The 27,532-nt window shown below is 38.4% G+C and overlaps 1 long non-coding RNA gene across 1 annotated transcript in view; it reads left to right on the top strand.

The window, feature by feature from the left end:
• Positions 1–1,368: 1,368 nt before the first annotated feature.
• LOC116652770 overlaps positions 1,369–27,532 on the top strand; it is a 54,764-nt gene continuing 28,600 nt past the window's right edge. The window contains exon 1 of the long non-coding RNA XR_004305960.1: positions 1,369–1,696. This is a non-coding gene — a long non-coding RNA (uncharacterized LOC116652770). The remainder of the gene's footprint in view (positions 1,697–27,532) is intronic.

The following is a 27,532-nucleotide window of genomic DNA, read 5'->3' as shown; positions in this document are numbered from 1 at the left end:
CTGGCATAAGCAAATTAGAGATAACTCTGGAATTAAGCCATTCCAATGTAGCCGATAGCATTATACTATGACAAAAGCAGTACCAGAGTTTATTCCCAAGCCCTGTGGGTAATGACAAAAGAAGAACCAAATATATTCACTCACTTCACACATATTCATGCTGAAGAGTGTGTCAGCAACATGCAGTTTATCTCAGCCCACCGGGTTCTATCCATAAGGCATGTACAGAAACACATCACAACACAGTGATTAATCCTCCACCAGCAGCTCTGCTTTCTTAGTCACTTTCTAGCTTGGAAGACATCCATATTTAGAACTGAACTGACAATGGGAAGTGAATATTTTAAAGGATTAAATACATCATCTCCTTATTATTTATATGTAACCACACAAACATTTCCTTTCATACCTTAATTATCAAACACAAATCCCATTTTATCAGTGTACACATGTGTGAGACTATGAGTTTATTGGAAGGTGTGCAAGACAATTTTCAACTGCTTTGAGTAACAACTGGTTATATAAGTAACACGGTTCTCTCTCTTTTTTCCCTCACTGTCTGAGTATAACTAACTGTCAGCATTTGGGCTTGAAGAAGCCAGTGATGTGCTGCGTACTTAAGATGAGGGTGGTGGTTTAGAGATAAGTTGTAGCTAAGAGAGATAAGAGCTACATTAAACACTCAAAAATTCATATTTTCCAAACTACATAAGACATCACTTAGACAGGATCCTAAAAAATCCCCAGCCTCCTACACTATTGATATAAGTGCTGAATTTGAACTTAATTTTGGCTCACACTGCTCATATAAATGAATCATCTGGAAATGCTGGGCAAAAAAATATCAAAAACTGGTACGTCTATGGGCCTGAATGGGTTGACTCATCCAATCTTGCCCCTGGAGATGGTGTTACTTAACTAAACACTGCCATACTGGAGGCCATCAGTATGTTGTAGGCATAACTGGAACTCCTACAGACGAAACTGTGAAGCAATGGTACAAAGTTGGACAGAAGCAAGGATCTGTTCAAGTTACTCTGTTACCCCCACAGGCAGTCCTTGCCTTTTGCATTATCCTGCTGAAGGTTAATAAAAGTTCATTTACTTTGGCAACACTTACCTAGCACACTCTCTGCCTCTATTCTCTTTTATAGATAGATTGTTCAAACACACTCCACACATAATGGAAGTTTATCTCTCTTTATTTTGGCAGGATGTTGTGACCTTTGAACTGAAATATCCACAGCCTGCTATCATAACAGAGCTGCTGACATATCAGTATAACCCAGCTTGGCAGGCATACCTGAAAACACTACAAAAGTTTTATTGCTTAAAAAGTACAGCTTTTCACTAACTCGCTCTCTTTAAAGGGAGGAGGGCTTGTGTACACTATGATGAAAGGTGCCAGCCACTGTGAACTTGTGGAGGCTACTGAGACTGTACTTCAGAGGCTCATTGCTGTTTCCTAAGGAACGAGAGAAGATGGAGATGCAGAATGGCTCCAGGTGAAAATTAAATTGCAGGACTGGCCACTGACAATGCTGAAGAAGATAGCATAGGTCCTATATTATTTTTCCACGGGGATGGCCAAAAATGTGTAAGAAGTGATCGCATATCAGGGAGAGGGATTGTTGTTTGTCTGTTCTCAGATTCCAGAGAGATCATCCCAATGGCTGTTGAATCCAACTGTGGAGAGGTAAGGATAGTTTGTGTGATTTCTACGATTTAATGAAAAGATTATGGCAGCAAATCTACGCATACTTGAGCTAGCTGTAAATTTACTAACATGTGTCTTGATAACAATGGACTTGATTATTAGTTACAAGTATCTAAGATCCAGGAAAAGATTATTATCTGTGATGAATGTCATATTTACTGCAGGTAAGTACTGCTAGTATGTACTCTTGTTAGATACATAGCCAATATATCTTGGATAACGTATATCTTGAACATTTAACTTGAGTGTTGCAAGCACTTTTGTGTCTGTTTATGAAAAGACAGAGTATGAGAGATGGAATCATGTCACATTGTAGGCCATCTTCCAGCAAAAGCATGAACATAAGCTCACTTCCTGATATCTATAGTTAAGTCCTAGCTCTGGTTTCCTGATAGGCTCAACTATTTAGTCAATAAGTGGTACATCATGAAGCAGTAGGACCAGGAGGGTTGCAATGTGAGTTATGATGACAGGGAATAGGTAGGAAATCTCCAAGCACATTCAGCAGTCTTTCCCTGTGACTTGGGAAGGCACTGGTAAAACTCATTTCCGTATGCTCTTTTCATCCTTCAAACGTTTCTATTGCAAATTAGCAAGATTTGGGTCACTCACACAACTCTTTAGGTCATCACTGAAACGATGCAGTTAAACTATTTTTTGGTCTGACTGTTTCAAACACTCTTAATGTGCACTGGCTTTTGCTTTCTGACTGATCCAATTGAGCTTGGCCTCAGGAGAGCCAAGCAGCTTCTGCTAACAGTGACTCCAAACAACCTTGTAAAAGACAGCTTACTACTTTTAACAGTCAAAATATCACGGAAGTTTGTTCACACCTTGGCTTATCTTTTAGGTTTTAAAACATTTTCTTTTCTTTGGACACCTGTGATATTTGAACCTGAGGTGGACAGGATCTCCTGCATTACTGCCTCATTCTCCACACGTTGCCCTTCCCCAGATAGCTTTGCTCTCCACTTCTTGTCACTGGGAAGGTTCTTTTAATGGATGGGTGTGCTTTGATCTCAAGTTATAGAAATGGGACAATAAGCTTGTTAACCTGACCCTGAACCAGGTAGGTAGGCACTTCTAGATTGATAGCTTGCCCATTGCTCTCTGAAGGACTCTTGGTATTTTCCCTGGAGATATCTCTATCTCTGAGCAAGCAGGAAATGAAACATAGATTCATAAAGTTTAAGCCCAGAAGGGACCATTAGAGAAGTTTCTCTCATATATATATCAGAGGACCTTTAATTTCATCAATTTATCCTTGCAGTGAGTTCAATAACTTCTATTTGACTAAAGTGAGTATTCCTCCTAACAGATGCGAAAGATTTAAATTCATGCAGACAAAAAAAGTATAAAGCACATGAACAGAGACACGTAAAACAGTCACTGAAAAATAATACAGATATCTCCCTCATTCTTTGTAACCGTGTTTGACTATGCTATAGTCCTGACATGTTTTATTGTCCACATAAATAATTCTAACATCCACCCAGTTTCAAAATAAGAGAACCTGAATATTAAAATATGTTTAAAACAGAGATTAGATACCATTATAACCTTGCTAGGTAGGTTGCAAACTATGGTATGCTGAAATCAATACAAAAGTAGTATAATGATGTGTGCAGGGCTTCGTATGTCATCTGTTCAGTCTAAATTGTTAAATGAAATAAGGTTGCCCTGACAGTTCACTTATTATGTGTTATATCTCACTCCCCAGTGTTATGGCTCACAATAACTCTGTCCAAGACATGTTTACTCTTGGGGAGTCTTATACAAAACATCACTGGTGCAAAATACTCAAGAACAAGACATTAGAGAGTGAGAACTCATTCAGCTCCCAGTCTTCTTTTATTTATCAGTTTAGTTGTTGTTGGTGATTTTAAGTAGTGCACAAGAAGAGCTGAGGCTAGCAAGAAAGTCATTACAGTAAAGTGCAAAAGGGTAATGTGCCCCTTGATGCTTTCCTGCAGAGTAGAGAATGCTCCATTTTGTTATTAACCAAATTAACCAACTTATCTAGGAAAACTGGTCTTACTGTCAAACAAAGCAGTTCCAGTCAGTAACATATTTGGGCACTTATAAATTCTGTTAAGAAAAGGAATTGTTGAGATGTTGTCTTCTGTCTTCATGTATTAATATAGTGCAACTTCTTGAATGCACAATCACACTACCGTTCTTTCATAGTGTTTGTGAGATTTTGGATGATAGCACACCTCCAGATGGGATGAAATCTCAAGGAAGTTAAATAACATTGTAAATGTGGTCATAACATTCCTTTGTTTAAGACGTTGCAACACTTAAAATTGGCTTTTGTCCATGAGATTGAGAAAGGTTGTGTTTACATACCATTCACTTAGTAGATATTACAGTTACTGGCCTCTCAATGTTATGAAAACAGTTATGTCCAGGTCAGATATCTCCAGGACCAAATTACATAGGTTTATTTCCTGATGAATGCAATATGGAGTATTTTCAATCACAGAAAATTTGAATCTGGCACGCAGTTGTCCATGTAAATCCAAAAGGACAAATTTGAGTAGATTTTGAGCACACTTTCTATCAGCTTCTGAACCTGAGAACATGTTCATATGAAATAATTCAGACAAGCCTGGTGTTTCACCTTTGGCATAATTTATAACTTCATCTCTGGGAGTCACAGTCAGAATAAGCCTTCATTCCTTTGAAAAATCTGCACTTATTATTGCTAACAAGACGAAGTTACAAAACCCTCAACAACATGAGGGAAGTACAGTTAAAACATGTGAATGTGTCCATCCAGGAAGAATAATCTGCAAAAATGGATCAATTTCAGGGCATCCCTGACATAGCAGAACTTACACTTCTGTCTCAATCTGTCCCAGTGCAGCTGTTGTAAAAGGATTCTGCAAGAGACAATGAACTAGTTTATGGCAGAAAACAAGGGAAAAACATGCAAAAGAGAGGAAGGAAGGCAAATATGGAGAGCATTATGCTGTCTTCTGTGGGATTTCTTGATTTCCACAAAATTAACTTCATTAAGTTCTAATTTTAAGAATAATTATTTAAGTCCACTACATTTTATTAATGCAAGTGGTTCAGTTCTGGGACAGCAGTTTAGCATGAGGAATGAACGTGAAGGGCATTGTACATGTTCACCCTGATAAACAATGACTTTAACTATGTCTCTATTTTTGAGGATTCCATCCAAGACTAAATCCAAGAAATTAAAGTTTCTGGTTTGTATTTTGTACCTGTGATTTTAAATTTTTCTTAGAGTGAGTGAGTGAGAGTGCCTGCTGATAAGAATGTGCCCTAATCTAGCTCAGCAACCCATCTATCAGTATTAATAACTATCAGCAGACTCATTAATGTGTTCCTGCTGTGTGTATTTCAACAATATGAATGTCATACTATGCAAAAGGTATCAGATAGTAAGGTAATTTGTATAAGTGGGCTCTGTGGTCTGATTATCATGGAAAGCTGAAATATCTTATGTTCTCAGAGCAGTTTCAAAACAAAGGACAAAGTTTTTTACTTTGGGTGCTGCTTCTATTTACGTTTTTGAATTGCATGCTGTGTGTGAGTACTTGTATTTTACCATTTTATCCTGAGTTCAGTTTATGATTTTCAACATGGTTAATGACTTTTGTATTTATCTTCTTATGTGTATATTTCTTCTGAAGTCCAGTACATAACAAGAATATGTCTTTTTCTTCAAGGAAGAGGCCTTATTATCTTTCCTTTATGCATTCCTTCAGTCTTACTCAAAAGTAGGCTCTTTGTGAGAAAGAATGAAGTCTGGTGACAAACATAAAAAGCATATAGAACGAAATTTCAGTTCTACAGCATTATAAAAAGTAGTCTAACCATTTAGAGGATCTCATCTTGTCCATGATAGACTTTTTAATGCACGACACAGCACCACTAAAGCTTTCACCTCATTACCAGTGTTTGCACAGAAGTGCAGACTCATGTTTTTGTATAACTATAAATGAATGAGTGGGGTAATGCCAGGCCTTCATTTTCCTTTCTTCGTGCATTTTTGTTCTTATTGCTTATCGAGTATCATCATATTCAACTGTAAAGGTCATAACTTCTTGGGTAATACTGCTCTTGTGATGCTTTAAAGTAAAAGAGGTGAGATTAAATTAAATTTTAGGAAGAAAGTTTTCAATTAGAATGTAGTGAGGCAGTTGCACAGGCTGCCAGAGGAGCTGTGTATATCCCATCCTTGAAGGTGTTCAAGGCCAGGTCTCTAGGCAGCCTGCTGGGTGGGTGGCAGCCCTGCCACATGACAGGGGGTTGGAACCAGATGATTCTTAAGGTCTCTTTCAACCCAAGTAATTCTGTGATTTGATGGTTCTATGAGTTGGAAGAGTGTCTGAAAATATTTTGTTATGTATATAAACAAACATCAGCATTAAAATTATATCTTGTTTCCTGTTATATAAAAAAATAATTGTATAGTTAATTTGACTGACAAGAAAAAGATTTTTTTTATTAAGTGTCTGGGTACTCTGAGTCTCCTCAGTGTCCAGGAAACAAGTTATGCTTCTTTCATCAGTAATATGATTCTGTTTACAGAAATCATTGAGGTTCCTAGGACTCCTTTTGAAAGCTCAGTTTCATAACCATGTCATTGTCTGGGTTTATGAGTGGTAAACACTATAATGCTACTCACTGGTGAGCAAAGGGGAAGGGTTATGTGTGTGTGCATATATGTGCTGTTTGCCACTATTGTCATGTGTACCTGCTTCTGGAGAGACCCAGTCTTCAGATGGCAAGCAGATAAATCAGACTTTGCAGACAATCCACTTCCCAGGAAACACCTTCTGCAATGAGACATTCCCTAAGAATGGGATCTTTGCTGCCACAGTGAGATGAGATCCGTCCGGTTTCTTAGGAACATTGTCACTATTGATGAATCCATGCCTTATCTGGCCAAGAGGTGCTGACTTCCATCCTGAGGCCCAAGAGACTGGGTATTCTGTTCCCAAAGAGAGAGAACTGGGACCTGGGGATGGGAGTGCAGATCTGTGGCCTCAGCAGAGAGGGCAGGAGGAGCAGGGCTGTTGCTGCCTGTAGGGCACTACCCTGAGCAACCCTCTGGGGACAAGCTTCAATCTGCTCCTTTAATCGCTTTAGGTGTTGAAGACGTTATCATGAATATCCTTAGGTACCTATGCTGTACATTTCTGCCCATTCTTTGACTGTCTGAACTCTTGTTATGGGGCTGCTGGTGGTGAGTGAGTGGTAAGAAGCTCTGAACTGAGAATATCCATCCTCATGATCAGTAGATTCAGAGCCATGATGAGCCCCTATCTTTTCCACAGTGCTACTTGAACTTGTATGGTCCCAGATATTCCATTCCATTTCACCTCTCAAAGCAAATAGTCTCTGGGACAATGCTGTCCTTGCAGTGTGATTACAGGGTAGACAGAGACGGGGAGGGCCCTTACACAACACAGCTGGTGGCTGGAAAAGGTGAGCAAGCTACTCTGCCAGGCTGGGAAGGTGACCTGCAGTGACTTGTGCAGTGGAGACTGTGCTGCCAGCCCCGAGCAGCTGCTGGCAGAGTCCCTGCTGTGGTGCTAAGAAGAGTCAGTTCTTCACATCTAATTGATGATTTTGAAACATGACAGATATATTGATGCTCTGAGAGCCCACAGCCTTGGAGGGTGTTCATAGTTTACCTAATACTGTGAGTTGCTAAGACAGATGTAGTTCTGCCAACAACAGGGAAAGAAATGGAGCCAATGATGTGCATAATAACATTTCTCCACGCTGGAACAAGGCAGGTGCTATGTACTGCAGAGCTTTTTTCTTTTTTTTTTCAAAGGATATGTTTACATTGCAGCATTTGCTTATGCTTTCTTCAAGTGCTGAAGCCTTTAGTTGCCAAGTATACAGCACCCTTATTACATGTTTTTAACAGACTTCAGTGGCTTATTTCCACTGTCATAACAGATACTGTCTGGACTTGGGATCCATTTAGTGAGCTTTTCCTCACACAGTGGAGGTTTAGTAAGACCATGACTCCTGTATGGGACTGATAATATCAGCACCACCTTATTTAACATATACAATGTCCTTGTTACAGCATGGTATTTGCCATTACGGTAGTTTGTGTGTACAGCTCTTTAAATATTTGGTCTTTTTGCAATAAGAATAATTTAAACAGGGAATTCAGTATTCAGTGATGTTGCTTTGACTTCATTAATATGCTCCTTTGTACTTCATTCAATATTTGCAAGCAGTGTTTGCAGTGTGCTCTCTTCCTCCTAGGCAATGAGCTGTATGGTCTCTCTTTGTTTCTGTTGATTTTCCTTCTCTAGAGTTCACAAGACCTGTTTTGCAACAGCTTACTTTTTAAAGCAAATACTGCTGTTTAAAATCTTTATCTGATAGAGTTTTGATTACAAAGAATTAGATTCACACCTTTAAAAGTTCTGGCTACTGTTGTATTTAAATGCAATTTAGACGTATTTGTCTTCATGGAAGTGCAGCATTTCATAATGATTGTCTGCTTAAAATCAATAGGCAACTTGTGGCCAACCTGAAAGCTTGCCAGGCACTGAAGTTAGGTGCTGCATGTGTTAATAGGAATTTAACACTCCAGGCTGAAGTATGGCCAGGGAAACACTCACTGACTCCCCTCCCTCTCACAATTGCTTCCTTCTCTCTGACTGTTTTATTTCAGACCAGTTCTTAATTACAGTTTAATATTAAATATCTTGGAAGACATTCCACATTGTAGCCAGATTTGCGACCTCTGAGTGCCATGAATTCAAAGACAATTTCACAATGTTTTTTAAAAGATTTCAAAAACTTTAATAGTAATTAAAACTTCATCCAGTATTCTATATTGACTGTCTACATTTAACAATTGCCTGCAGTTAACAAACTGCAAAGACACCTTGTTAACCCGGTTGTATACTGCTAAGCACCCATAATGCCAGCATTTGATTCACTCAAGCAAATAAGATGACTATGCATTGCATCCCACCAGGCACACACAATCTAAGAAAAAAAAAACTTAGTTTCAATAGTTTTTGAATAATGGGGGCAATGCTAAAAAGTTTATTTTTAGATAAACTTGAAAATGAATATGCATCTAATGGAAATTGATCTAGCTTTCTCCATCTCCTGTTGGGTTCTTGGAAGAATTTCAGTAACTTTTAAGACTCCAGTCATAGTCTGTGTGCAATTTGTATTTGTTTTAATTTATAAGGGAGGTGTTGGCATTCTTCCTGAAATTCTAGGAAAAAATCTTGGCTCTGATAATTTTATACTCCTTGAGTTTTAATTCTGTGGTATTGTCCTATATAAATGCTACCCACTAGGAAAAGGTTTCAGATCCAGACTCTTAAACTTAGGATCTTGTTCTGTTACCATTCACAGAATTTTACAGCCATTTGGTAGACTTTGAGATGTAGCAAATATGTTTGTCTGTAGTTCGGAAGACAAATTTTTTATCCATGTTATGTTGCTATTGCCAACAACTCCATATGAGTTTTGGATGCAGTGTTTCACAGCTACAGGCTACATGGATAAGATCCTGTTGTAACCTATTCAATCCCATTGATCTCACTGTAGGGTAAGCATCCTTATTCGGTTAATAACGTCCCTTTCAGATTCCACTGACTCATACCTCTAATTATATCTTTTAAGTGTAACTGTAAATTTGCAGACCATCCTCATCAAAAGGGCCAGTATCATCCCAGATGGAGTGGTGAAAATTTCCATAAATGTCTAAAAATTCAAATTATGTCTTCATTAAACTGGTAACTCCCATGCATATGAATGTACCAAAACCATACATACTACAGGCTTCAAATAAAAACAGGGGAGATTTAGATGGAATGTAAGAACGAAGTTATTTACAGTAAGGGTGATGAGACGCTGGCACAGGTTGCTCAGAGAGGTGGTGGATGGAGGTTCCCCTTTAATGGGGAACATTCAAGATCAGGCTGGATGGGGCTCAAAGCACTTGAACTAGCTGTAGGTGTCTGCTCAGTGCACATTCCTGCTGGAGCACATGGCTTCTCACTCTTTGCAGTCCTTATTGTATGTGAAAATACAATTTTAACATCCTGATGTTATGTGTTTTTAGCTTTTTATCTGGCTGACCATATAAACCTCCTATTTATTCCCTGGTTAGCCCAAATGTTGTACACAGGAAAAGGCAGAAACAGGATTACAACCTTCTGGAAAACCTGAAAATAGTGACATGCAAATCAGTCATTCATATGTATTTTGCTCTGCCTTATGGCAAGTGATAAATCACACCGTAATAGAATTTCAGGACTTGTCAACGGACTCAACAAAAAATGATTTTTTTCCCCTGTCCTCAGGTTTGCAGAGCGGCCTGAAAGACCTGTGGGCTGATAAACAACTAGATGAAATCAGGGCTGAAGACAGAGAGACTTTTTTCTTGACAGTAAAACTCCTGCTGGTGTCAATAGGGAAATGATTTTGTCCCAGGGTAACGAACATTCTTAGACACTACTGTGAATCAGTGAAGCTGCCCCTGGTATGTTCTTTTTGAAACAGGCTCCTTGCATGGATGATAAATATGTTCTTGGTAAACACATTAAGAGCCATAGCAACTTCTCAAACACACCTACTTCATGAATGAAACCGCCCTCGTGCTATGCTCCCATCATTCAATCTCTGCTTGATAAATCTGTGCACAGTACAGCTGAGGAATGTTTGCACATAGCTGGAGGGAGAAAAGAGAAGTTAGGTCCAAATACAATAATTTTTTGTGTTACTCGTATGACAGATATTTCTAATTCTACTGAAAATCACAGTGCAAAAATAATTGTTATCCATAGCAGTGGCCGCCCTTACAAGCAAACCAGACAGCTCACATTTGGCCCAAATTTGGCACTAGATGGATCAATGGGAATTTGCATTTCACCTGAATTCTGCTTTAATACATAGCAATGGATCCTTGCACATACATATTTAGTCATTCATTGTCCATATGTCTATCGGCTCATATAATTTCTAAAAATACGAAACTCAACAAACAAACATAACAACCTTATTTTATTTTTTTTCTTTCCCAAATGTCTGTAATAAACAATATTAGCAAGGTAATTTAAAATCTTTCTCTTGAAGGGTGAGTTTTCCTTTTATTCATTTTGAAAATATTTTATAAAGGAGGGTTATGAAATAACTATCTTTGTTTGGTAAATCAGGAAAGAGAACCATAGAAATGGGAAAGAATCTGGCTGTGGCAAAGGTATTTCAAGTCACTGAAAGAGCTGTGTACTGAATATAGATCTTCTGACCTCTGATCAGCTGGAGGATGCCTCTCTCCATGCAGGCAGGTGTGAGGTCTGACCTGGCCAACTCTACTTGCCCCCTGTCCTCCCTTTAAAGCCATACCCACATACAGACAGGAAAGTTTTCAAGTGGCTTTCAACCACTGCCTGTTTGGTCCTTTGTTGTGCTTCTATTAGTACTTTCTCCTTCTATGTCACTCAACTACTCTGATTTGTTTCCTTCAGTTTTATTTCTTCCTCCTGCCAAGAAGACCCCGAAGACTGTAGCTTTCATGATCAGCTGTCAGCTGATCAGCAATGTACAATTACTTCAGACCTGTGCATTGCTCAGAGTGGTGGCTGGAACCAGTGCTGTTCTCATGTGTTCTCCAGGAGAAGTGCTAAAGCCAGTTTGATTCTGGGGAACTTATGTCCTCATTAAATTCTTTAGAGGACTCATGTATGAAAAAAATCTCAATTTTTGACGTGAAAAAATGAGATTGGTCATGTATTGTTGAAGGTCTCTTTGTGCAGTCAGTGAATAAAGAGGAGCAAACCCAGAGTATGGCTCATCCCAGAGGCTGAGAAAAGAGGTGTGATACACTGCTCTCTGGACATATCTATGTCTTTTTTTATAGGCTAAAGACAGAACCTAGATAAGGAAAGTAGACAAGGTGTCTTATATTTAGGTAGCTGTCATTAGGTAAGGTAAAATCTACCTTTAATATCTTCACACTCTATTTTTGCCATCAGTTAACTGGGATTAAAACAGCTGTCAGTGAAATGCCAGGTGTCCACATTTAGGGATATCTGCAATTATGGGGAGGTCTTTGAATGTATAACCCTGAGGAAGTATGAAGAACTCATTATGCACAACTGTGACAGATGGCAGAACTGTTTTTGGGCACAGTTTACTACAAATAATTCATATATTATGTTTTGCTGGGAGGTGTAACAAGGCAGCATGAAGGTAGGTTACTGTTTATATAGTCCTGACTGCAGAACTGAGTGTCCAGTAGCTGGTCCCACAGAGAGGAGGAGAACAAATCAGCCTTTCCTATTTCCAAATTCATCTCCCAGAGGGCTGCATGATGCTGGAGAGAAATTACTGGCACCTCCAGAAAGAAATGTTGTCAGGGGACAACTTGTAGGATCCAAAAAGAGCAGGGGGCTGAATTGAACAAGTCAGAATAAAAGCAGTGCCTCTGGCTTCCTGGGGAGCCAGAGGATGCTGTGTGACAGTTACAGTAGCCCAGAAAGATGCTGAAAATTACTGGCCTGGAAAGAAAAACTGGAGGAGAAGCTGCCCCTTGGAAGGTCTTGTTGAGGAGGGGTATTTCAATTTATTCTGTCTCCCCAAGCAAGGTTGAATGTATGTCATTGAAAAGTTATTGGTTTTGTTTGTTTGTTTGTTTGTTTCCTTGTTTTTTTTCCACTCTGATAAATCTTGCTTTTAAGAACTGCAGTCTTTGGGTGTATTTCAGAATGCATTCTGTAAGGAAAAATCAAGGTATTTTCACTTTAGGCTCACATGAGCCATGTCATAATTGTTGCGTTCATGGTGCCTATATGCGTTGATCTCTGCAACATCTGGGTACAGAATGAGATCCAGTTTTAGTAAAAACCCTCATAAATAAGTATTTAATCATTTTCCAAGGACATAGGGCCTGGAGTTTCTATGTGATGTTTACCATATATATATATATATATAAAATGTGAGACATTTTACAAATGTAAAGTTATATTTGAAAGTAAACGAAATACTGCTGAAATGAGAGGTAAGCTACAGAGACATCTACTGCAGAGCAAAGCATTTGCTGTAAATCAATACTCTCACTTAACTCACAGTAATTTCTATGGCTGATAGATGTGCATAAAGGTGCCTTAGGCCAGTAGGAAATTTGGCCCATCACCTGCAATTAACATGAGTTACCTTGAAATAAGAATGTCTTCATACTCAGAAATGTTCTTTGCTTAATGTCAAATCACAGGCAGGAGGCCAGTTTTCTTGCTCTGTCATACCTAGCTCAAGCCATTTTGACCTTGGCAAAAACAACAGAAAACAGAGTATCTGGGATGTAGCAGCAGCAGAAATAGACAGCAGAGCAGCTGGAAATCTAGCTCATGAGAAGGTTCACAAATACACACAGGAAAAGACCAGGAAGCAAGCTTAATAATGGAGTATTTTGAAGATTTATTTGGTCTGAAAAGACATACTGATGTTGTACTGAAGTGAGACAACACATTGAAGTTAGAGGATTTTGATAGATAGTTTGGCTCTGCTTTTGCAGTACAGATTTGTCTTGGTGGAATTTTTCAGCTTTGAGATTGTTTGTGCATGGGATGAAGTAGTGCAGAACAGGGTTCACCATTGTTCACCACTCACTCCGGTGTTTTTATGAACTTGATGAATTAAGTAGTCCTAGACCACTCTCTACTTTAGATATTCTAACAAATAAACGCCATTCAAACACTTCTACCTGTATTGAATTCCTTTCACTTTATCCCACAGGAACAGCGCACCATTTGCCCCATAATATATGGAAACCCACCGCTCACACTTCTGCTGCAAATGTCAGTGTAATGTGCAGCATCTGTTTACAGCTCTCGTGAGCAATTATGCTGAGGCACAGCCTCAGACTGATGTGTAGAATTATTTGGGTGTCTGCAACAGTTCTTCTTAGAAAAGACAATTTCTGTGACTGAAAGGATGTGCTGTCGCACAAATGCACCAATCCACAAGACTAAAAAAATTGAGGAATGAGTTAGCAGAGAGCAAACCAATTGCTTAAATAGTTCCTTTTTATTTATTTATTTTTAATTCTTATTTTACTTCAACTCTTGAAGGGAAGCAATTACTGAATATTCAAATTATTTACCTAATAAAATTTCACATAGGCAGATGTTTGCCCCCAGGAACTGTTCAAACCACAGGATTTCTGAAATAAGTATGCTTGAGACTATGGGTATCAAAAGCAGAGTGCAGCTTCCATTAGCAAGCATTTGCCTCATTCCCAAAGACAGGTGACAGTACACAGAGCTTTCTTACATATAACAGCAAGTATTTCACCTGAAAACTGTGAAAAATATTTCAAGAATCCACCTGAGAATATACACAGTTTTAAAACATGTTAATTTATACATATCAGAACCATTCAATGGAGCTCATTCTTAAAATGGTTTCCACAGACTGGAGCTGTCTGCCATCTGTTAAGTGAACTATTTCTATTGCCAATGGTCTTAAGTTCATTGCTTATGCTAGAGTGATTGAGATTCTTAATCTCAAATGTCATCTGTTCTTTTCCCTCCCTGTGCTCTTCCTCTTCTTTTGGGTCATGATTTTTTTGAGGATTTCTTAATCAGCAATTTCTGAATGTGAAACAATAGGGAGAGAGGAAGAGCTGTCTGAGAGGGACAGATGGAGTGGCTGCTATCATTGCAGCTCGTTTACTGAGATCTTTGGTTGACTGCAGTATTCTGTGTGTTCATTTTCCTTTCATTGGATACACTGCCAAAATTAGGAAGGATAATGGCTAAAACTTCTGGTCGCCTATTCACTTTCTTCCTGCATGTCAGTGATTTCCATACAGGCAAGAATCTTTTAATTTTTATAAAAGGGTCAGGTCTCAGAGGCAGTGTAAAAGACATCTGAAGTAACAATATTTGCTCAATAACCCCCGGAAGCTTCCCTATACAGTTCCTGCATACCAGTTTTCCATATCCTTTGAGTAGCATTTTTTTTTTTTAGACAAAAATTTGTAAATAACTGAAATTATTGACTGTTTCAAACAAATAAAAAGGAAAGAATTGTCACAGTTCTTGTTACTGCTTTTTCACAAGCGTCCAACAAAGTAGAAGACCAAAGATTTGCTGCTGTCTTGTTCCATATGCTGCTACTGTCTTTCTGATACACATACACATTTATGTATTTACTTTCTGGCTGTTGTATCTACTGGTCCATTCTCTCTCCCCTTGGTCAAACCTCTGCTGTCATGAAGAAGCCCTGGGTAGGAGAGTGGAGGACCCATCCCCGCCTAGCTTCACCTTTCTGTGTAGATGCTGAACATGTCTTTCCTGCTCAGAAGCGGCATGGACATGGAAATCTACTCTTAAATTCTTGCTGGCTGATGTCTGGGTCTGTTGGGTCATAAGTTCATCATGGGAGTGTTTATGTATTGGCTGTGCACAGCTCATAAAGCCAAGCTGGTACAGCTTCTCCCAAGCTGCAGAAGAGACAATAAGTACCCGCCACCTGGGAGCTGTCATTCTCGCATGAACAACATGGATTGTAAGAATCTCATATGGCTCATTCCACCCCCTCTCCATCTCCTACTCTGTGTTTTGACCTCAAACAGCAACTCAGGATTTGTGCTGCAATAAAAGATAACAGGGAATATGAATAAATTAATTATTGACTTTTTAGCTGTGCATTTCAGGGTTGTTTTATTTCTCTTTGCCTTTTCACTGGGGCAATATGCATCTGATCTGAGCGTCTGAAGAGCTGGGTAGAATTCAGCAGCGAAGACAAAAGGGCTTTATCAGCTGGGAAGCAGTGAGGGTGCTATTACTTTTGCACCACCAGCTGCTTACTGCATGAATGATTTATGAAAGTGTGACTGTCTGACTTCACATTAGCTTCTACTATATCAGCATCCTTATTAGCAAGAATAATAGCAAAAATTAACATTCTCCAGTGTTTCAACAAGAGTTTGGAACCATATCTTGTTCTTGTAAAGGGGAGAAAGAATTAAAATCCCGCCTAATTGTAACAACAAAACTCTCTCAAATTGCACTAAGAATGAGATACACTGATGCACTGAACTTCCACAACTCCCTCTGAGACAGTGGAGTGAAGGCACTCTGCACTTCGGGAAATGGAGAAATCTAGTTCATTCAGTGCACTGATAAATTATAGATACGTAGCTGATTCTACAATTAGGTCTCAATAAAGAATATGTAGAGCTAAAACAATCCAGAAGAAATCAGAGTGAACATTTACACTCAACAATATTCGGTTCATATGCGGAAACAAACCCACAAGCTACTGAAACCACTTAGAATCTGCTTTGAATTTTGTTATCATTTCTACACTATCTTACATTAAAATAAATAAATAAATGAGTTTTTGTTTGTATGGTATAATATTTTACTGTTGTTTCCTCTCTGACATACAGTTCTTTTTTACTCAAAATGTGTATTGATGGTCCAGAGCTACAAAGTTCACTCTCCAGCAGTGTGACTTGAAGCAGGACATGACAGAGGAGAAAAAGCTGCTGTTTTAACATGAAATGTGAATTCCCCTGGCTAAAATGCAAATCTGCTGTTACTTTGCTCTTCTGACACTAAGGAACTGCAGTGCAATTAAGCCTGATTTGTTTTCTATTTCAAATGCTGCTAGTTAATTTTCTATCTACTTTGTTATCAAAATTAACATAATAATTATAATACAATTTAAATCCCACAGACATTACTCCTTTAGCCTTTCTCTTCTCAGGAAACCTTGCTGAATTTCATGGTATGCCACTGCTGTAATAAAAGTGTGTATTATGACTTCTTTGACAAAGATATCAAGGCAAACAGAAGTGTATTTTCACAAACAGCTATACATTACCACATAATAACTTTGAATCTCAAAAAATAGGGTGTTCTTATAAGACAGGTCTTTTACATGTAACTGTAACCCATAGCTCTCTTGGAGCTTGCAAGTGTGCGCACTGTAGTGCCAACCATTCCCTATGACTGCAGGGTAAAGCTCAAGCAGTATTTATTATTATGGGGAAAGAACTGCAATTTAGGATCAGATCCCCACAGCTATTTAGGTGCCTAAGGCTAATGCTGGCATTTCCAAATCTGCAGCTGAGCTTCTGCTCTTCCCGAAGGTGGCTAAATTTTCCTTCTTCTGTGCCTGTAAAATGGCATATCTGTTTCACTGCTGACTAATTCCTTGGAGACCAAGGTCAGGCTGGGGCCCAGAAGATTCCCAGAAGTGAAGTGGTCAAGCAGATGTAAATCTCCTGCAGATAGGAAATTATCTGCTTTTTGTTTGTTTGTTTGTTTGTTTTTCTAGACTTCATTTCTTGACCTTATCTATTTCCAGTTCCCGTGACGTGTGCTAGGAATGAGTGGTACCTCCCCATGGGCAGAAGAAGGTGGCAAAGTTTTTCCCTTGGCTAAGGTTGACAGAGGATGTGATGCTGTTCTTAGGGGATGTGTCAAAAGAAAATGAGCTCTGTATGTCAGCAGAGTGTACCAGTAAGGCTAAGACTGTATTGAGATCGTTCCCAGATCTGGAGCTATCTGCTGTCACTGGTTTGGGCATGTCCTTATCCCCTTTAGGGACACCCTTAGGATCTGTATGGGGCAAAGTGAGATCTTCATGCTGTGGCTACACCTGCTCCTAATCTTGCTTGTTTTACCTTCTCAGCCCTGTTGATACCCTCCAAGCTTAGCTGAGCTTCTGTATGAAGTTCATAGAATCATAGAATGGCTTGGGTTTGTGGGGACCATAAAGACAACCTAGTTTCAACCTCCCTGTTGTGGGCAGGGTTGCCATCCACTAGATCAGGCTGCCCGGGGCCCCATCCAACCTGGTCTCGGATTCCTCCGAGGAAGAAATCTAAAGACCTTCCAAGCTGGCACAGGAAGAGAGGAGCAACCTCATCACAACAAATGTCACAGAAGTTCTGCATATGGTGTGGCTGCCAGGACTTAACCTCTCTAAGTAGATGGTTTGAAGTTTTAAAGGACTGAAGTTAAGGGCTACTGTTGAGTATTGTGAGCAGAGGACCCCTTTTGTCTAGCTCCACTTTCATTGATCTGAATTCTCCCTTTTGTCTTTTGTCCTTCTTGGTATTATACTTCCAGCCAGGTGGACCCCAGCAGCACCCACAAATGGACAGGGAGCTCAACAGCTCTGTTCATGATTCTGAACACTGAGGTTTTGGGAAGTGAAAGACAGAAGAAAGTGGAAGCTGGGCAGTAGAGAATGCATAGAAATAAAAGAGTTTCGTCACATCAAAATAAGAATTATCTTTCCTGTTTGGTAAGTTTGGTAGCCCTATGAAATACTGAGTGTCCTCAATTTCAGAAAACTACCCATATGGCTTTCAATCAGTAAAGGTATTAAAATTTGACTTTGAATTTTCATTATTAATACTTATTGTCAGTATAAAAGGTCATAGTACAAGTAACTAGCAATTATTTTCAACTGCCACTTGCTGCGCTGAACCCATTTTAAAACTACTTTTACCTACTATTAGGTGAAAAAACCCACAACTATTTTTCCTTCGTTGAAATTAATACAATAAAATTGGTAAGCAGAATTTTATTTGTGACTGGAATATGGAAGCAATTTCATAACAAGAAAACAGAAATTGACCTTTAATCACATTAATTTTGATAAACATTACCCATCCTCTACTCTGTGCATATTTGTGTGCAGGTTAATTAGAAAGTTTGTATCCTTGCCTGCAAAAATCTACCTTTTTAAAATGTAGATTTGATTTTGGAGTTTAATGAGATCTGCAGAAATCTTAAAACATTTTTTTCTCACTCGCAAGGCAGAAGAAAAACACTGCAGCCTGTTTTCTGACCTTTTCTTGAGCAAATTGACTTTCTTGGATATACAAGACAATTAATAACTCCATAGACATTAATTACATCCATATAAAATTTATTGCATGCACACACACAAAAGTAAATTAAAATCCCATGCTCAAGTGCTTAACACACAGACAACACTGGCATAAATGCTGTTTGTATTTTATTTATGAAGCTCACAGTCATACTTTTTGGAGAAAAAGCAATCCATAGGGTAGAACTTTAGTAATAATTGCAAAGAGCTCCACTACTTAAACTTTTGAAGCAGCTGAGAGTAGGAGCAAGGGATCATTTTTATTGGGATAAGCAAAGTATTAGATGGTGTAGTTTCCGTTGAATGTCAATCCAGCACTAAAGGAGTGGTCAACACTGAGGTTCTTGGTCTTCACTCCCAGCTCTGGGAAGGAGTCTGTGCAAACACATCTGCCTTTCTTCCCACTGTGTGGTCATTTCTGCTGGGATACAGAAGGCAGAGTAACTCTGCCCTAGACTCAGTCTGTGTTCGTCTTACACAAACCTATTTGCCACGGCTTCACATCCTAAAACTAGCTTTTCTGCATGATTATTTTCAGTCTTCTATTTTCTTCCCTTCAGCCTACTTATCCTTTCTCCACCTTTTTCTCATCAACCTCTTGCCCCTCTTGCCCTTTCTCAAGTCATTCTTTCCCCACAGATTCCCTGTCATCATCTTTCTACTGTGACTACTGAACCAGTTTCTGACAGCCAGTTCTACAGCTTGTGACAGATTTTCAAAGTCTGCCTACCACTCCATGAAGATCAAACTCCCCAGAAAGCGCTTATTGGCTTCCATACCATTTTCTTCTAAAAGCTGTCAAGAGAAAGAGACATTGCCTTTCCTGCTTCCCCGAATTGTGTATAGAAGCCTGAATTGTGCAGCTTTGATCTAGGAAGTAGACTCAATTCAGGTTAAAGCATCGGCATATACATGTTTTATCACTTCAGCAGTACAATTTGTAAGGAAACTGTTATGTCACAGTCTGATGACTGAGCACCTGGTGAAAGGGTATGGCTAACCCATGAACCACAGGTGTAAGCAATTCACTTGTTCATCCAACATGACCAGAAGGGGTGAAGGTCCATACCTTGCTGGGCTCATTTAAGGGCTAGAGCTCCAAAGGAGGAGAGTCTCCTACATGAATGCCACTTCCTGACAAGGAGTGTTCCATAGCCAGAGATCCTGTCAGCAATTGGATCACTCTACTTTTTCCTATATATGACTACTGATGTTCCTAGTGACACCTTTTCTGGAATCACAAAGTACTCATCAGAGGCATCTTCACTACTTCCATGGACCAACACAATTCAATACGATATCGTTAGGTGGGAATGTGGCACAAACCTGATTTACCTAACCTGTTGGTTGAAACCTAGGAGTGAGGATTGATTCTGGTCTTCCCTAGCAAGAAGGTATGAGCATTTTTCTTTAAAAATCATGAAAATAAAATACAGAAAGACTCTTGTTTTGCAGCAAACACATGGGCTAAACCATCTGAGTGGTTGCAATTGTCCTGTCCTTTACTTCAGTTTTTCCTGTGACCCTAATGCTCCATAAAAGCAAGCAGGACTGAGTAGCTGCAATCAGATTATAAAGCACACAGTGCAACACTCAGAAGCCCTAATTTGCTCAAGATTACCTTGTGACTCCCCTCAGGAATATTCTTGAGGGAATTAGAAGATTGAGAATGCAGTTGTTGATACAATAACAATAGCTGTTTATTCGAACACTGAGAGATTATACAAAAAAAACTTTGAGCAATGCGTATGATCCAATGCTGGGGTTCTTCCCCCACAAGCCTGTCTGAAATACAACTGTGCAACATGTCAGCGTTTTGAACTGGAATTTTTTAGAAGACACCAATCTTTTTAAACTCATATCAGTCAAACAAAGAGCTTGCTCTCTTAGCACAAGTTATATTGTAGGTCATTTTTCTGTCATAATTATTTTCTTTGCAAAACAAAATTGCTAATGGTTAGTAAAGCAGTAGCACTGTTGTTTAACAGGAACCTTTGCACACATAAAGTCTAATTCATTTTTCAATGGCAGCAGCAGAAATTTGTGTTGTTTGGCAGCTCCCAAATGTCATTCTGTTCTAGCACCTATGTTAGGAATGGATTAAATTTCTGTTAGTGTTTGGGAGGTTTTCCAACTAAATGAGTTGGAGCTGGCAGGACTAGAATGAGTTATTGTCTGTTTTATGTCTTATTAAAAATTGACTGTCTGATTTTTTAGCACTTCAAAAGGGTTTTTAACATTACTTAGAATTTCTGTTAATTTCCCCAAAGTGATTTACACAGTTCCAGTTTTATATGCAGCCTTCACTTAGTCTGATTTCAACTGCAGCTACATTCCTCAACAGCTTTTTAGTTCAGGGCCTCTATTACTACACACTTGCTCTCATTCAAATGTGGCAAATTAGATCTTTAATTTATTATTATTATTATTATTATTTACAATACTTGGATAAAATTCAAGAAGAATGAGTTGATCTCACTTCAGAAAAGAAAAAATACTTTGGGGTAGGAATAAATGTCATCACTAATTATCATTAATAAATCATTAAGTGTATCTTAATAAATTATTTAAAGTAACAAAAGAGCAAGCACTTAGTGCTAACTATTAATTACATTTGAATGGAATCTTTGATTTTCCTAAAACAACATCTGGCTTATTGATAGATTTCACAGTTTCTTATACCAGTTTGCAGTGTGCCCATTGTGTCATTTGCTTTTCAGAAAATAACTATTTTGTGTGTAAAGTTAATTCCTGTTAGGAAATGATACCCAGGATTTTTCATTTTTCCTACATAGCAGGGAAAGTATGTAAGCGATTACCATTCTTACGCAGTTTATTTCTCTCTATTATTTATTTCATGCAAGTTTTTCTAACCTAATCAATTTTCACGCAGTTTTTTCTACAGTCAGGCTTGGAAAGCAGAGAAAATCCAGTTAGCCGAGATGATGGCTTCAGTTAGACAGAATAAGGAAATCTAGTATGCTGTGATTTATTTTATGAAATGCCTACTGAATACAGAGGAAAGTTCTCTGTGCCTGATTTCTGTGCAATTTACATGACAACCACATTGGGCATTTGATATTAATAATGCTTTTTGAAGTCAGGCCTTTGTTCCTCGTCTGCTGTATGTGGATGAGGGTTTCTTTTCTTTTCAGTCGCCAAACCGAGAATCCCAGCTTCGCATTTTGTTGGTTTACTCTGAGAATAAAAGCCAGCTAACCTGGATTAGGAACAATTAAGGGTTACATCTGTAGGTAGAATATCATCAGACGTGTGCTAGATAGGACATTTCTCCAGACTCTAAAATGCTGTGGCTTCTCATCTGATGCACCGAAACTCACAATGAGGACTCAAGATCCCCTACTTGGGCAATGCAGAAGCTCCACATGTTTCTTACTGGGTGTCGGGTCTCTTGTGGCTGCATGAAAGCGCATCATTACTCTCTTTCCATTTTAAAATATTTGCCCTGAAAGAAGTCTGGTGAGATCAGAAACTATATGTCTTTGCAAGTTTAACCTAACGTCTCAAAATAAGCCACTTAAAACTTTGACTTAAATACTTACTTTAGCTGTTTTTTCTTTACATTCAGTAGTTCCAGATGATACTTGATGGAATCTGGTTGCTGAGATGATACATAAGTATGCAGCAGGGATCATAGAAGGCAGGCAGCCTTTGCTGGGGGAGCTCATGTTGGAGTAGATACTGAAGACAGATATTGGTAGATATCTGTAACATGCAAACAGGATGAAGGGTTGTAGCTTTCAGAATGACGACAGTAATATTCATTTTATACTAGAGTTGCAGTGAATCTGGGGGCATTTTGTTATTTTCTTACTGAAATCTGGTATTTTGAAATTTCAAAGAAGAGCTTCAGACAAGCAATGAGCAACAGCAAAGGATTGTTTTCCATTCAGATATTGAAGATTTTGAAACTTTGTTGTTGTTTTTTAATGCAGTCACAGTCAGAAAATGGAGGTTATCAACTATCATCAGTGATGAGATTTCTTTCCAGTTGTTATCCTGCAAACAGGACAGGATTAATGAGTATCTTGTTGTCAGTGAAACTGTGAAGATACTTCTGTTTAAGCAGAGGAAACCTTCTAGACCACTCTCAACACATCCTCCTATCTTCAGTATTACTCACCTCACTTTATTACCTCACTTTGTTCCCTCACTTTGGATAACCAGTTTTACTTTCATCCAGAAGAACTTGACTTCTTGTTATTTTCTTTGATGTCTTCTGTATTTTTTCTCTTAGTGACTTTGAGGGAAAGGTTTTGAAGGTTTTGTCTTCATTTCCAGAATTTGTAAAGCAGCCAGATATTAAATTATAGCTATCTTATTGGGACACTTAGAAGTTCAAAAGATCTTAGCCCTCATTTACTTATGAAGTCTAATAAGCTTTGTTTTACATTTTTATTGCAGTGATTATGGTCTATTTATAGTACTATTAGTTCCACATTCACACTCACATGGCACAATCATTTTCACATTCAAGCATACCAAATTTTGAATCTTCTTGGCTAAAAATAAAAGCGTTTATCCATACATAAACACCTGTGATGAGAAGCAGTCCCCTGATAGATCTTTATGGGCTATTTATATTAGTTTCTTAGGTAAATGGGTTTGTTTCCTCATTTCCAAGTGAAAATCTACTTTCTAATGGAAGTTAAACTTGTGCTTACATATTGTTCTAAATTAGGCAATGATTACTTGCTTCCTAAAAATAAATCATTATTTTCTTCTTTGATTTGGTTCCTTAAAATGCAAAGGACCTGTCTGGACCTGATAACATATACTCACACAACAGCAAAATCATCTGTCCAACTTTCTTATGCTATGATTCCTTTATATTTTTTATGGAGTTCAGAAAACTGATATTTGAGAAATTGTGAGTGCATGAAGGGAAATCAAACATGCACAGCACACAGTATATCCTTTACAGATGTGTGCCCCCATCCAATATGATGCCTATCAACTCAGATCTTTACTTAAGCTGGCCCAGCTCTTCCTATTCGAGCCAAATGAAGATAAATCCTCACTAAAGCCAGAGTTCTCAGACTTTTAGCCAGTGAGGTGTTAACTCAGAGTGTAAGACAGTACAAGTGATATCCTGCAATGAAAAAGCAAAAATGTGTACCAGAAAAGGGCCTCTTCAAGACTCAGGCATGCGATAAACAAAACACTAATATCAATAAATGTTACCTTGACTTATTAAGGTGTTCTAGGTTGAGCTCTCTTTAATGTCCTGTTTCTGAAGAACACAGTTTCAATGCTCAGTTGGTATCAACAAGTGTTTCTTCTACTACTGAGTACAATTAATATAAATGTTCTCTCATCACTAATCCTCTGCTATAATTAACTCTCACAGATTTTTCTTTCAGTTTTTCCAAGTGAATGATTTTGAGTTGCTGTTTTCATTTCAGCCATAACCTTTCAACTACTTATAAGAGAATCTTCAGGGGGCATTCTCATTGCTGTAACTATTCAAAATGTCCAGAATTGTAGTTCTGACCTATATAAAAAATGTCAAGGGCGAATGATGAAGTATTGTTTAGCCTTCAGTAGTCAGCTAAGTACAAGCTCACAAGAAAATGGGGAGTTCAGGAGTTCAGCGTGAGTTCAAATCTCAAGTTTACTTTTCAACTAGGGAGAGACAATTAGTGATTAATGGTTACGTTAGGGTATCTGGTTCAAAACTACATGTAATGGCTGCTATGTCCATTTGAAATTACATTTCAATAAATTGTGCAACTATGACTGGGCAAACAATTCAAGACAATGATCAGTTAAACATGAACAGATGGGAACTGATGTAAATCAATGAACCAGCGGTCCTGAAAAGATAGAAACGACTGTGCGCCAATGACTTGCAATAAGCATGTGGGGTGGGAAAATGCTGCAAACTGATCCAAAATAAAATTCAGTGATACCAGTGACACAGGTCATGGATATTGGCGAGTGGATGTTAAACATTTTTCCTGAATGTATCTATCTGATCTTTTTTTAAGCAGCAACTGTATATCCTACACTGAGAGGTTTCTTTAAGCCCTGAAAGTAATTGCAGACTCCATTGAAACAAAAAGCTGAAAGGAGACCTAAGAGTGTCATTGATTCCATTTTGAAAACAAGGTCAAACCCAGTTTTTTGGGTAGCTCCTGACAGATACTTCTCTAATTGAAGCTTTTCTTCAGGATCTCCAGTACCAGGAATTCTATAACCTTCAGTGACAACTAGTCCAGTGCACAAACATATTGACAATCAGGAAGTTTCTGTAATGTCTAATCTAAATGTTTCTTGTTATATATTAGGTCAATACTCATCTTTTTGATCTCTAGAACATTAAGAAAAGGTTTTTATTGCTCTAACAATCTCAAATATCTTAGCACGATTATAATATCTTGTCTCAGTCTTCTCTTTTCTGAACAAAATATTTTCTTCATATTTTTTTTCTGTAAAGTTTTTTAGATTACCTTTCTGTCCATTTCTCGGACATTTCCCCCAGTTTCTCCACAACATTTTGAATGCTGCTTTTCAAACTGGGACACAGTGTTGTCATTGAGACTCTACCATTCGTGTAATAACTATCTGGACATTAATAATTACCTCTGTGTTAATATTTAACTAGCAACGTCTCGTATGTAATGAGATTTCAGAATGAAGCATGTCTCCTGTGACAGCATGTCAAACATGGACTCATTTTGTGTATATCCCCCACATACCCCAAGCTTTGCTTGCAGTGTTGCTGGTTACCCATGTTGCTTTCTTCTCATTTTATATTTATGAACTTAATTTTTGTTTCCTTCTCAGAGAACTATTCATTTGGCATTAAACTATGTACATTGTATTGATTTCAGACCAGTTCTCTAATTAAGAGTTCTTAATTCTGTTTCTGACCATTTAAGCACATGTTGCATTTCTCAGCTTACTGTTATCCGTAAATTCTAAGGGATTACTTCCTATCATCCCATTGTTAATATTTATATTGAGTATTAATAAGGAGTGACCTCTGCAGGATCTCCCACTTTGTCAGGGCCATCCACGTTGAAAGCAAATACTTGACAAATCCGCTTCAACAGTATTTTCTAAATTTGCATATGAAAATGTTGCAGGGACTGTGCTGCAAGCTTTAGTAAAGCCAAAATACACCTTATCTGCTCTTTCTATCCCATCCACTAGAACTTGTTACTCCATGGAGAGAGGGAACTAGAGCGATGCAACTTATCTTGAAAAATCCAGATTGATATTTTCTTATTACATTATAATCCTTCTAGAACTTGTAGTTGGGTAGGTTTAGGAATTGAAATATTTTTTCAGGTAGCAATTTTTTTTTTTTAATAATTGGCTGATGGCTAGTCTCTACAAATGTTGAGGCCACATTTTGCCTCATTTTGGTCCTCTGTTGAACAAATTAAGGAAAATTATACCACAGCTTTGATTTTAGTTCCAAAAAGAATGGGAATCTTTTGATTTTTTAATAAACTTGAATCTTTGGATGGGAGAGTTTTAATTATCTTAAGGTCACACTTTTAGTTTCCTGTGATAACAGTCTCTGCGAACAGTGTTTACTCCATGCAGACACACAGAAATAGGAGATATTTGAATCTGACAAAGGCTAGCATTTCAGAGGAAATATTTATATTCTGATCAATACTTACAGCTGGCTGTGCTAGCAACATCATAGACAGTTTTGGAGGCAGAGTCTGCAGGGAAAACAAATAACTTATTGACTTCAGGGGAGGTGGAGCAAGAGAAATGCAAGAGGTAAGCAGGCCTTCAACCTGACTACCTGAAACTGCCTTAATATTTATATTTGCTCCTTTTTTTTCCTCCATTTTCAAAATCAAAGCAGTAGGAGTTACTTTCTTACACAGTTTTTTTCCTAGATAACTTAGCATAAATAGACCTAGGTGATTTCTGATTATATTTGTATCATGTTTCATACAGAGGAAACCTGATACCTAAGAACATTACACACTGCTGGGATATTTAAAGAAAAAAAGAAAAAGAGAGAGAGAGAGAGAGAGAAAGAAAAGGGGAAAAAAATGATGCCAGCATTTAGTCAAAGGGAAGAAATTGTTGCTGTACTCTTCAGATGATTGTATAAGAAATCCAGACTTGGCCAGTTGGAGCATGTTAAGAACTAAATTGTCTGAGGGATGCCAAACACAATTGTACTGTCGAAAAGACGTACATAGTGGGAGTAGGCATATGAAAAACAAATACATAGGAATGAAGGAGCAATGTGAAAACAGAACACAGCATGGCATATAAAGGACAGGACAGCAAAGTGAGAGACAAACACTGAATTTGAGCCAGTAAATTGGGCCTTTAAGGCATCACATACTGTATTCTGGTCTATGCTCCAGTGATTTTGTTTCTTGTTGCTTAGCAAAAGTTTGTTTACTACCAGAGCAATTGCAAGTGGAAAAACTGTCAGGCCTTCAGTGCTGACATAGATATTTCATCCTCACTGCTGTCCTGGCAGAAGCCTGACTATAGTCTGGGTGGGAGCAGGGCTTGGTCTCAGCTCCTCCTTCATGTAGGTACAGCTGGGGTAGGAGGGTCCCAGGGGGCTGGGAAGTATGAGGCTGACACCCTTGGAGCAGAAAATGTCAAGTCTCGGATCATTTCCTGGCTTTATTTTCTGATTTTGTTTCCTTTAACTACTAAATGCAATTTTACAGTGATTAAATGTGTGTTACATCTTCAGGTTGAAGATTCCAGAGTTTTAAAAGTGTTTATTATCTAAGCTCACATTACACTCCAGATGCACATAAGAGTAATTAATCTGCCTAAGCAAAGGGCCTGGTATCTTCTGAGGTACTCTTTAGTGCCTAAGGTATTCCCATAGGAGTGGCAAACATGACTGAAAGCACAGAGGACATTTCCATGCTTGCAGAGTATCCTCTCCAGTAGACATCTCCA

Source organism: Coturnix japonica, chromosome 1 (genome assembly GCF_001577835.2).
Source record: "Coturnix japonica isolate 7356 chromosome 1, Coturnix japonica 2.1, whole genome shotgun sequence".
In the NCBI taxonomy this organism is placed as follows: Eukaryota; Metazoa; Chordata; class Aves; order Galliformes; family Phasianidae; genus Coturnix; species Coturnix japonica.
Note: the sequence above shows the minus strand (reverse complement) of the source record. Positions and strands in the feature narration are given on the sequence as shown.